General features: G+C 41.3%; 2 non-coding genes across 2 annotated transcripts; both read left to right on the top strand.

The window, feature by feature from the left end:
* The first annotated feature begins 8,736 nt into the window (after window positions 1-8,736).
* trnal-caa (transfer RNA leucine (anticodon CAA)) lies at window positions 8,737-8,849 on the top strand. The gene is made up of 2 exons: window positions 8,737-8,774; window positions 8,804-8,849. It is a non-coding gene; the product is annotated as a tRNA-Leu (tRNA).
* A 2,760-nt stretch (window positions 8,850-11,609) lies between these two features.
* Window positions 11,610-11,722, top strand: trnal-caa (transfer RNA leucine (anticodon CAA)). Its single transcript has 2 exons — window positions 11,610-11,647; window positions 11,677-11,722. It is a non-coding gene; the product is annotated as a tRNA-Leu (tRNA).
* Window positions 11,723-12,634: the final 912 nt, after the last annotated feature.

Below are 12,634 nucleotides of genomic sequence, written 5' to 3'. Positions count from 1 at the left end.
AACCCCCCTCTTTACCATCAGACCGAGTGACGTCAGAAACGGAGAAGAAAACTGTATATAACCCAAAAGTTTGTAACAGTACGGGGAACAATACTTCGGTTTTGTTGTTTCTTGCGGGAAACAAGACTTCGGCTTTATTGTTCCTTGCATGCAATAAACTCATCTGTTTTACTTCATCTCGGGATCAAGAACCTTATTTCTTCTGTTACAACAAATTTGGCGTAGTCGGCGGATGCTCCAGAAGGCGCAGAACTTCCCATCGGCAGGAGAGACGGTCAGCGCGCACATAACTAAGAGGTAAGGACTCCTCTTTTATTTAAAAGTCCCGACTCTCTCTGACCGATTGGGAAATCTCTGCTCCCTGCGAGAATCGCCCGAGATGACGGAGTAAACGTGAGTTTCTGAATTCCTCTGGACCGGGGAAGGCACCGGTGTATGTAATGGGTTGGTTGCTGTAAGCCCAGAATTTGGTCTGGCAGGGGTTCCGCGGTATTGTGTACAGGCGTTCGAAGCTGGTGTATGCCTTAATTGCGCGTGGAGTTTTGAACGGGTTTTGGACCCTTACCGTGAAGTTCAGGACTGGTGTGGGTCTTAATTGCACCCGGAGTTCTGAAGGTCAGAACTGGTTTGGGTCTTAATTGCACCCGGAGTTCTGAGGCTCAGAATCGGTGTGGGCCTTAATTGCGCCCGGGGTTCTAGAGCAAGTGGTGCATTAAATGCACGTAGTTCAGGACTGGTGTGGGTCTTAATTGCACCCGGAGTTCTGAAGGTCAGAACTGGTTTGGGTCTTAATTGCACCCGGAGTTCTGTGGCTCGGGATCGGTGTGGGCCTTAATTGCGCCCGGGGTTCTGGAGCTGAGTGGTGCATTAAATGCACGTATAATCCAGGATTGGTGTGGGCTTTAATTACGCCCGGGGTCCTGAGATTAGCTACGCCTTGATCGTGCACAGATTGGAGTGGCGTGGTTTCTGGCGTGGCGTGGTTTTTTTTGTTTTAAAGGAAACAGGAGTAGAAGAGATATATGTATGTATGTTTTTGGTGTTTTCCTTGTTTGTGAAATACATATACACACGCACGACACTAACATAAACACACCTCATAATAAAAGAGCAAAGCATTAAGTAGCAGGATTTAAAGGACGTTGAGACCCGAGAATCGCCCTGATTGAGCTCAGTGCGTAAATCCACCCCGGGGCAAAAGCAGCGATGCTGGCGTTCTGGGGATGGTGAATTACTGATCAAGAAAGGGGGTTTTCGAGGTCTCGTTTCTTACCTGTGAACAGTGCGGTGTAAGTCCTCTCTAAAGTCTCGGAGAGGCATTTAGATCTGGAGGTAACAGACGCCCTTGGCTGAATGAGTGCAGGAATGCACAGGTTTTTCAAGTGAAAGCATTCCCCTACTGAATGAGCTGTTACCTCACACACGACAAAAGTAAATCTTAAAGAGACCGAACATGTGCGCTAACTGATGGTTTGAGAAAGTGGTGGAAGGGTCCGTTTAAGTATCGGAAAAGTGAAAGTTGACGGAAAAGAAGGAGAAAAATATGGAAAAAGCTGAGTTTGTCAGAGGGAATTTGGGGCGAAGACGCCTGGAAAGAAAGCATATGAGTATTGATTGGCAAAAGCACAAGCATGTAGCTCCCACCCTGGTGCAGTGGCAGATACATGACGAAAAAGAAAGAAATTGGGATGTGACTTAAAAGTGTGTTTACGGGGAAAATAAAAACCCGGAAGAAAATATACTTTACTCGCTACGAAAGAGTATAGGAAAAAAAAAGCTAAAAGAGGCAGTACAGGAGAATGAGAAATTAAAGAAGGAATTAACTCCTGGTCACGCTGCACTGGTTAATGTGCTGCAGCCAGCGACTAAGTTATATCCTGCTCTCCCAAAGGGGAACAAACAGGCAGGAAACGAAAATAATTGGGATCAATTCCCTCAGTGGCCATATGGAGAAGGGGGGTCTGATTGGGATAACACTTGGTATGAGTGTGATAAAGACGGATCAGGGTCTCCCCTGTTAGAGGGAGGGCGCCCGCAGATCTGTACTCTCACTCGAAGTGGGAAAGGACTTGATGTAGCAGGGGCTGGCGCCGTTGATGACAGCGCCACTCTAACACTGTCTCGCACCCCGTCGAGGGGGTCTGCAATCGCACCTACCTTCCCTGATTTCCCCCATACGATCAAATCCAAAACCGTAAGATATTGACCGGTGGGCTAAAGTACCGCACCCGAAATTAGAAATGCAGCGAACCTGGAGTGCGCTTCAGGAATTAAAAGGATTCATGTAGAAGTAAAACAAGAATACAGCACATTGTATTACGAAGAGAAAAATATATTCTCGATGTGTATGTGTGTTTTATGAATTTGTGTGCTGGCATGTATGTGTGTAACTGTGAGTTGTGGTCTACTAAATGACGGTGTGAGTGTGTTTAGCCAGCGGGACTGGCTAGAGACATAACTACAGAGACTTGACGAAAATCAACTTAAGGAGATTGGAAAATATAAGAGCGTCTGAAACGTATAAGTACAGTACAGGTGGACGTAAAAGTAGTTAAACAGTTTTTGTATTATTATAAATTATTATAAATTGTAATTTATACAATTAGTTGCAATAGTGGAAACAATTTGGTTTTATTCGAATGTCTCGAAACCAGACATGCTGAAACGCTGTAGGTTTAGAATCGAGACTGGGGAGAATAACGTCTTGTGAGAAAATCTGTTTACTTAACGATTAGATCCTGTAAATCCCTTGTAGCCTCCCTAAGTCTGTCCCAGTCCAGTGGTTAAAAATGTACTGTTAATGGAGTGGTGGTTTCTCTGTTAGGGGATACTGGAGCACTACTGTCCTGCTTGTTTCACTCCTCTGTTCAACAGTGTACTATAGAGCAATGTATAGGGGAAGATGGCAGGAGGCCACAGGAGTATTGGGACAGCAAGTTTTACTTGCCGAGTACCAGATTTTAATGGGTGGTTTTATTCCAGATCTATTGGGTTGGAATATTATGCATTACAAAGAATGACTATGCAGAACAGGGTATCACGTGGCTTCAACTGGCTGTGATCACTCAGTATGTTGATGGTATTCTGAGTGCTTCCCCTGACGAGGAAACCCACAAGTCTGAGTTGCTTCAGCTTTAGAGTGTCTAGCATTGTGAAATTTTAACAGGGCCTGGGTGCAATGTTTTTTACAGGGTGAGCACAACTCTTAACAGATCTGCTTAAGGGGGGAGTGCAGTACAAGGACAAGATTGCCTTGGTTCCCGCAGCAAAAGCCGCCTTTAATAATTTGAAACAAGTTCTCTTACAGGTACTGAGACTGGGGTTTCCTCAGATGGATCAACCATTCCTTTGTATTATTGCAAGTTCCTGACAGAGGCCACCCAAGGAGCCCGCGAGCAGGTCCTGGAGGCGTGGGGACCACCACCTGAAGGAGGGCACAACCTCATCCCAGGAGAGTGGGTGTGGATCAGGAAATTTCCTTCACAGGTTCTCCAGCCCAGGTGGGACGGACCCTACCAGATCCTGTTGACAACCGAGTCTGCGGTTCGAGTGGAAGGAAAAGATCGCTGGATCCACGCGCCACACTGCCGACGAGCCTCATCCCCATTTACAGACTCAGAATGAAATCATTTCTGTTTATAACAATAATTGTTGCTGTAGGACTATGTTCCGCAGGAATTAATGATCATCTCTCCCACAAAGGAGAACATGGAATTAATTCCTTTTTAGGCCTCTCCTATCTGACAGCTAAGAAAACCAACCAAAGTGCCTGCTGGGTGTGTGCCGCATTACCCAAATATGTACAGGGAGGACTTCCTATGGGAGCCATTACTTGGCGTCACGAGGAAGTCATAGGCATGATCATTTGGAGGGATAATTTAGGAGATTTTAATATGACAAACTATGGGGGGTTGCCATAACACGACTTTAACCTGCACAACATTACAATATCTACAGGAGCGAGGCTTAGAGCCCACGAGTTTCACAGGCTCTTACGCTCCTAAATATAACAGAAGCCATACACCACCATACCTGACTCTCAATAAGGAACGTGAGGGAAACATATGTTTTCAGCACACTAATTGGTCTGCACTTGGTTGGATGGAGTCGTTGCAACCTTACCATCACTGCAAATATATCCACCTCTACCTTCCAAATTCCAGGATGGGATCGGCACACCCCACAATTCGGTATAAGTTTCTTATTTTCAGAGGCATGGGGAGCGCCAAACGGAACATATTTCATTTGTGGAAAATGAGCCTACCCATGGTTGCCAGCCCAGTGGTCTGGCTCATGTTATTTAGGATATGTGGTTCCTCATATCCGTGTTCAAACCCACACCCCCTTCGGACCTAACCACAGACCACAAAGAAAATTGGCTGATTGGGAATATTATTTAGGTATAATATTTCCACAAGCCGGCATGAACTTTCTGAGTCGAGAGTTAATTCAAATGGCCTCGACTTTAGAAGAATTAGCAAATTCTACCTCATCTAGTCTGAAGGCTGTTAATGATGAGATGGTAGCCCTCAGAACAGTGGCCATGCAGAACCGACTAGCTTTAGATTATGTACTGGCGGCCCAAGGAGGAACTTGTGCAGTAATTGGCACTGAATGCTGCACATATATCCCTGATAATTCTGAGCACATCTCAGATCTGGCCCAACACATTTACAATGAGGGACAGAAATATCAGGACTATTATACTGAAAATTGGGGAATTGGATCTTGGGTAAAGTCTGTGTTTGGGGCCTGGGGCGGAACTTTTTTACAGTGTTTATTTGTAGGAATAGTATTGTTTATATGTATAATTGTAATCATCACGTGCACAAAAACATGTATCACATCTTGCCATAACCGTGGAACGTACAATGTCATGGCAATACATACCTGTTCGCCAAGAAAGGAAAGATCTGCCCTGACATTGTATGTATAAAAATAGGCTACACTGACGTATGCCATATTTTATAAGGGGGGAATGAAGAAAGATGTGAAGACGGGGGTTTGAATTTAATCTTTTCTGTAGGGGGTTTAGACTTCCAAGTCACAAGCAGGGGTTTATGGCAGGAAAGGGGGTTAACTGATACAGATGCCAGCTAGGAACCCCCCTGGGTGTAATGTTAAACTGACCATTTGCCCAGAACATCATAAACTGGCCAAATACCATGAACCCCCCTCTTTACCATCAGACCGAGTGACGTCAGAAACGGAGAAGAAAACTGTATATAACCCAAAAGTTTGTAACAGTACGGGGAACAATACTTCGGTTTTGTTGTTTCTTGCGGGAAACAAGACTTCGGCTTTATTGTTCCTTGCATGCAATAAACTCATCTGTTTTACTTCATCTCGGGATCAAGAACCTTATTTCTTCTGTTACAACAATGAACATAAATTTTTTTTTTACTCTAACACAGGCTATAATTGTTTCTCTGAATTTGTCGTACATGTACTTTTGCTGGACTGCTCGGTCCCATTTTCGTCTTTGAATTTTAATTTCCCATTTTTACCGATCGGTGCCTTACTTAGAACCTTATCACATTAACTACTCCGCAGAGCAAAAACCACACGTCTGTGTTAAGATAAGTTCTTTATATGAGTCCCAGACTCATCAAACCCGCGTGAGAACACCACTGTGGCTCGCTTCTCAAACTATTAATTTTTAAGGATCACTTACTGACATCAGACAGCTGCCAATTCTCCAGACGCGTCTCTGGAAGGATAAACAGTTTATCCTCCAAGGTTCGTCCAATTTGCTAAAATTGTCCGGGTCCGGATGGAGTTTCAGCAGCCTTTCGCGTTCAGCTTTGTGATCCCGGATGAGCCCCCAAATTGTCATGGAAATATAACTATCAAGGAAGCCACAAGAGAGAGTTCTCACCTGAGAAAGGTCTTAATTTCAATATTGCAATATTGGGAGCCCTGTTGCCACTCTGCAAAGTGCAACCAGAGACTCAATTTGTTACAAGCAGTACAGGGTTTTTATAAGACGTTGCGCTGTAAAAAAGCTCAGTGCTTTGTCCCTTCAAAAACTTCCCCATTCCCTGAGAGAAAACAGATTACATCATAGAGCGAGAGAAGAAGCAATAGATTTGTTATTCAAAGCTAATCAGTTACTTTCAGCTAATTCTAACGACCCAGACAGCATATATTGTTTTGGTACTTTGTCTTCTAAAGTAATCTAAACAGTGTACTTTGTTGACGCACTGTTTTCTAAAATTCTGCACGTACTGTAGCACAGCAATTACATCCTTGAAATATATTTTCTAAAAGCACCAATATATTTTTTTCTAAACTCTCTACATTTTAAGAATCAATTTACTTATTAGATTTCCACTTCAAACGCTTGCAGAAAATGCCAGCAATTCAAAGCGTGTAGGCAGCATGAACAGACCAATTCTGCAATTTCTTTTATCGCGGGCGGTGCTTTCCGAGTCGATGGCTCTGCATTAGAAATGAGAAGTGCTGAACTCTAAACACGTTCTTGCCATTACTGCTACTCCTGCTGCTACTCCTTCGTCCTCGAAAAAAGAAAAGACAGGCATGTTTTGAGTCTCAAAATGATCTTCTGGACCCACAAGAAACATGTACATTTGATTGATTCCGCAGTATTTTGGATGTACTGTACTTATAACTTCCATCGAAGAGAGATTTCATCAGTTGCATGAAATTGAAACTTTCGACTTTTGGTCTGGTATTGAAAATATGTTTAAAAAAAACCATAAACAATTTTCTAACAAACAACTCATGAATTATTGCCAGGATCTATATTTAGCGTTCAGTAGTGATAACACTGCTGATATTGATTGAGTAGAAATCTATGATGTATTGACAGCTTTATCTGAAGCGAGAAGTCCTAGAACGCCATCTATGAAGTTTAAGGATTCATACCAAGAAATGCCTTTTGTTTCCCACCCCAACTGCTGCTTTTGCATTACACATTATGTGAACATTACCAGTTTTGGTAGTTTCTGGGCACGATTTTCCTAAACTGAAACTTATTACAAAATTCTTTAAGATGAACCATGTCCAAAATTGTAAATCAGGACTAATTTTAATATCAAATGAAATTACTACAGAGGAAAAGGCTTTACTGAAATATGAATAAGACTATGCAAGCCTGAAAAATAGAACAATTCAATTTATAGAACTTATTTTTTTATTTTTTGAGAGATGGGCTCACACACCGGAAGACACTAACGTTTCTCTTTGTTAGAGTATGTGAATAACAGTTTAACCCCATTTGTTTGTAATTGTGATTCTGTTAAAATTAAAAAAAGCATCTATCAATAGTAAGAAATTATCAAGAAAGTAAGAAATTGTCTTATTTCATAAACTGTAAGACATGAAGACATTTACAGGTTATATCCTTTGCTTTGTCTTTTAACGCAAGTGGTCAGGATCCAAGCCCATGTTCGGACGGTTGTGTTTCTCTTGTAATCATCAAATGTCATTGTTTTGTCCTTCAGTTCTTTCTCGAGTTGTACCATGGATATTTTATACCATCAATACTTTTCATGCTCTTTTGCATTTTCCTTCACATACGGAAAAAAACTCAAGGCGTTGTTGTCACTGTGCTACACAGTACAGGACACGCAGTGAGTAATTCGCGCAGCTTTCAGAGGAATCCAGAGGGAGGACTCTTAATGCAAGGAGCTGGTTTTTTTTTTTCGCATTAATCATTATTAACCAGAAACAGCTGCACAACTGGTTGCATTTGTGATTATGTCACTTCTCTGCTTCAGCAAGGTCAATAAAAGACTCTGAAAGTAGTAGAGAAAAACTGAATTAAAATCATATTAGCAATTCTGAGCGATATCTGCATACAGGCAATCCAATAAGAACGTTGAAATCTTTGAATGTCATCTCTCTATATATTGCGCTGCTTTTTACTTGGAGTAAAACTATTGGATTGAAGGGTTAAAATGTATTGTTATTTGGAGAAATCAATGAACTCGTGATTTGATATGTTTTAAAAGACGGTCATGCGCACAGAAAAAAGACAGTGCTGATTATTTTTCTGGAGACGGAGCACTGATGACCTATCCGAGCCAATTGATAAAGCCCACCCAGTGGATACTCTAGCAGAACGTGGAAGAACGTTCACCATTGTAACCAAGGCAACCACAGGAACAACATCAAGAAGCACAATCAATTCCCCATTTAAATCTTTCGTGTAAGGTATGCCATGTGAAAGCATGAAGTAAATCCCCTGATCTCTTTTGAACATGGACAAGGTATTTCTGATGGAGCGCAATGAGCAAAGATTTAATAAGCTACTCCTGCCGATGATTCAGCTTAAAGAAGTAAAAGCTTCACGAACAAAAGCAGCTCGCTACCACAGCCAATATTAAATGTACTTGGTGGCACATTACCATTTGCACTGGCTCAAAAGTGGTCTCGGCAGACGTTGTTCCCTACGTAAAGCTGAAGGCGCCAAAGAGCATTTCCATTGAGAAAAAAAATCTTTCTTGATGTTAAACATAGAGAGCCTGCCTTTTAGAAGTTCTCCCTCTAAACACCTTGTGCAGCCTCCCGACAGACTAACAAAAGGCGCCTTTTCACCAACTCAATTTATAATACGCCCCTCAAAACTCACAACCGAATAACAATCCATCCGTATATTTGATTTCCAAGATCCATTCAAGGCAACTTGGGTCTTCGCAAGCAAATAATTTCAGGGAAGAAACTCAGTTTAGTCAACTACTGGTGCATTCAGCACACCGCTTGCTTTCACTTGTCAGGGTGGCCGAGTGGTCTAAGGCGCCAGACTCAAGGACATGTGTCTTTCCAGCTGGCTTGGGTGTTCTGGTCTCCAAATGGAGGTGTGGGTTCAAATCCCACTCCTGACAGCTTCCGTTTTTACCTCTCTTGAATTGTTCCAGTGCTAGCTGACAGTGAATGACTGAAATATAAAAGCAGCAGAAGAAAGCAAGCAACTCAGTGCAATTTGTGAGTATTCTGCACTGTTAAAATGCACAGGTTTTCATACTTTTTGGAATTCGTAGCTCAAGAAGTGACTCCTGTTTCATTTTCTATTCACCAACTCAATTTGCATTCCGCCCCTCACACCTCACAACAGAATAACAAACGGCTTCATGTGCCACAGCATTCCCCTGTAGATTCGGTTTGCACTATGAATTAGGCGACCCCGAATGAAATATTTTAGTGTTGGCTCAAATGTGAGGAATTTCATGAACCCCCAAAAAGGAACGCTTGCAGAAAATGCCAGCAATTCAAAGCATGTAGGCAGCATGAACAGACCAATTCTGCAATTTCTTTTATCGCGGGCGGTGCTTTCCGAGTCGATGGCTCTGCATTAGAAATGAGAAGTGCTGAACTCTAAACACATTCTTGCCATTACTGCTACTCCTGCTGCTACTCCTTCGTCCTCGAAAAAAGAAAAGACAGGCATGTTTTGAGTCTCAAAATGATCTTCTGGATCCACAAGAAACATGTACATTTGATTGATTCCGCAGTATTTTGGATGTACTGTACTTATAACTTCCATAGAAGAGAGATTTCATCAGTTGCATGAAATTGAAAGTTTCCACTTTTTGTCTGGTATTGAAAATATGTTTAAAAAAAACCATAAACAATTTTCTAACAAACAACTCATGAATTATTGCCAGGATCTATATTTTGCGTTCGGTAGTGATAACACTGCTGATATTGATTGAGTAGAAATCTATGATGTATTGACAGCTTTATCTGAAGCGAGAAGTCCTAGAACGCCATCTATGAAGTTTAAGGATTCATACCAAGAAATGCCTTTTGTTTCCCACCCCAACTGCTGCTTTTGCATTACAAATTATGCGAACATTACCAGTTTTGGTAGCTTCTGGGCACGATTTTCCTAAACTGAAACTTATTACAAAATTCTTTAAGATGAACCATGTCCAAAAATTGTAAATCAGGACTAATTTTAATATCAAATGAAATTACTACAGAGGAAAAGGCTTTACTGAAATATGAATAAGACTATGCAAGCCTGAAAAATAGAACAATTCAATTTATAGAACTTATTTTTTTATTTTTTGAGAGATGGGCTCACACACCGGAAGACACTAACGTTTCTCTTCGTTAGAGTATGTGAATAACAGTTTAACCCCATTTGTTTGTAATTGTGATTCTGTTAAAATTAAAAAAAGCATCTATCAATAGTAAGAAATTATCAAGAAAGTAAGAAATTGTCTTATTTCATAAACTGTAAGACATGAAGACAGTTACAGGTTATATCCTTTGCTTTGTCTTTTAACGCAAGTGGTCAGGATCCAAGCCCATGTTCGGACGGTTGTGTTTCTCTTGTAATCATCAAATGTCATTGTTTTGTCCTTCAGTTCTTTCTCGAGTTGTACCATGGATATTTTATACCATCAATACTTTTCATGCTCTTTTGCATTTTCCTTCACATGCGGAAAAAAACTCAAGGCGTTGTTGTCACTGTGCTACACAGTACAGGACACGCAGTGAGTAATTCGCGCAGCTTTCAGAGGAATCCAGAGGGAGGACTCTTAATGCAAGGAGCTGGTTTTTTTTTTCGCATTAATCATTATTAACCAGAAACAGCTGCACAACTGGTTGCATTTGTGATTATGTCACTTCTCTGCTTCAGCAAGGTCAATAAAAGACTCTGAAAGTAGTAGAGAAAAACTGAATTAAAATCATATTAGCAATTCTGAGCGATATCTGCATACAGGCAATCCAATAAGAACGTTGAAATCTTTGAATGTCATCTCTCTATATATTGCGCTGCTTTTTACTTGGAGTAAAACTATTGGATTGAAGGGTTAAAATTTATTGTTGTTATTTGGAGAAATCAATGATCTCGTGATTTGATATGTTTTAAAAGACGGTCATGCGCACAGAAAAAAGACAGTGCTGATTATTTTTCTGGAGACGGAGCACTGATGACCTATCCGAGCCAATTGATAAAGCCCACCCAGTGGATACTCTAGCAGAACGTGGAAGAACGTTCACCATTGTAACCAAGGCAACCACAGGAACAACATCAAGAAGCACAATCAATTCCCCATTTAAATCTTTCGTGTAAGGTATGCCATGTGAAAGCATGAAGTAAATCCCCTGATCTCTTTTGAACATGGACAAGGTATTTCTGATGGAGCGCAATGAGCAAAGATTTAATAAGCTACTCCTGCCGATGATTCAGCTTAAAGAAGTAAAAGCTTCACAAACAAAAGCAGCTCGCTACCACAGCCAATATTAAATGTACTTGGTGGCACATTACCATTTGCACTGGCTCAAAAGTGGTCTCGGCAGACGTTGTTCCCTACGTAAAGCTGAAAGCGCCAAAGAGCATTTCCATTGAGAAAAAAAATCTTTCTTGATGTTAAACATAGAGAGCCTGCCTTTTAGAACTTCTCCCTCTAAACACCTTGTGCAGCCTCCCGACAGACTAACAAAAAGCGCCTTTTCACCAACTCAATTTATAATACGCCCCTCAAAACTCACAACCGAATAACAATCCATCCGTATATTTGATTTCCAAGATCCATTCAAGGCAACTTGGGTCTTCGCAAGCAAATAATTTCAGGGAAGAAACTCAGTTTAGTCAACTACTGGTGCATTCAGCACACACCTTGCTTTTGCTTGTCAGGGTGGCCGAGTGGTCTAAGGCGCCAGACTCAAGGAGATGTTTCTTTCCAGCTGGCTTGGGTGTTCTGGTCTCCAAATGGAGGTGTGGGTTCAAATCCCACTCCTGACAGCTTCCGTTTTTACCTCTCTTGAATTGTTCCAGTGCTAGCTGACAGTGAATGACTGAAATATAAAAGCAGCAGAAGAAAGCAAGCAACTCAGTGCAATTTGTGAGTATTCTGCACTGTTAAAATGCACAGGTTTTCATACTTTTTGGAATTCGTAGCTCAAGAAGTGACTCCTGTTTCATTTTCTATTCACCAACTCAATTTGCATTCCGCCCCTCACACCTCACAACAGAATAACAAACGGCTTAATGTGCCACAGCATTCCCCTGTAGATTCGGTTTGCACTATGAATTAGGCGACCCCGAATGAAATATTTTAGTGTTGGCTCAAATGTGAGGAATTTCATGAACCCTCAAAAAGGAACGCTTGCAGAAAATGCCAGCAATTCAAAGCGTGTAGGCAGCATGAACAGACCAATTCTGCAATTTCTTTTATCGCGGGCGGTGCTTTCCGAGTCGATGGCTCTGCATTAGAAATGAGAAGTGCTGAACTCTAAACACGTTCTTGCCATTACTGCTACTCCTGCTGCTACTCCTTCGTCCTCGAAAAAAGAAAAGACAGGCATGTTTTGAGTCTCAAAATGATCTTCTGGATCCACAAGAAACATGTACATTTGATTGATTCCGCAGTATTTTGGATGTACTGTACTTATAACTTCCATCGAAGAGAGATTTCATCAGTTGCATGAAATTGAAAGTTTCCACTTTTTGTCTGGTATTGAAAATATGTTTAAAAAAAAACATAAACAATTTTCTAACGAACAACTCATGAATTATTGCCAGGATCTATATTTAGCGTTCGGTAGTGATAACACTGCTGATATTGATTGAGTAGAAATCTATGATGTATTGACAGCTTTATCTGAAGCGAGAAGTCCTAAAACGCCATCTATGAAGTTTAAGGATTCATACCAA

Source organism: Atractosteus spatula, chromosome 10 (genome assembly GCF_055471065.1).
Source record: "Atractosteus spatula isolate fAtrSpa1 chromosome 10, fAtrSpa1.hap1, whole genome shotgun sequence".
Classification (NCBI taxonomy): Eukaryota; Metazoa; Chordata; class Actinopteri; order Semionotiformes; family Lepisosteidae; genus Atractosteus; species Atractosteus spatula.
This window is presented reverse-complemented; position numbering and strand designations above follow the sequence as displayed.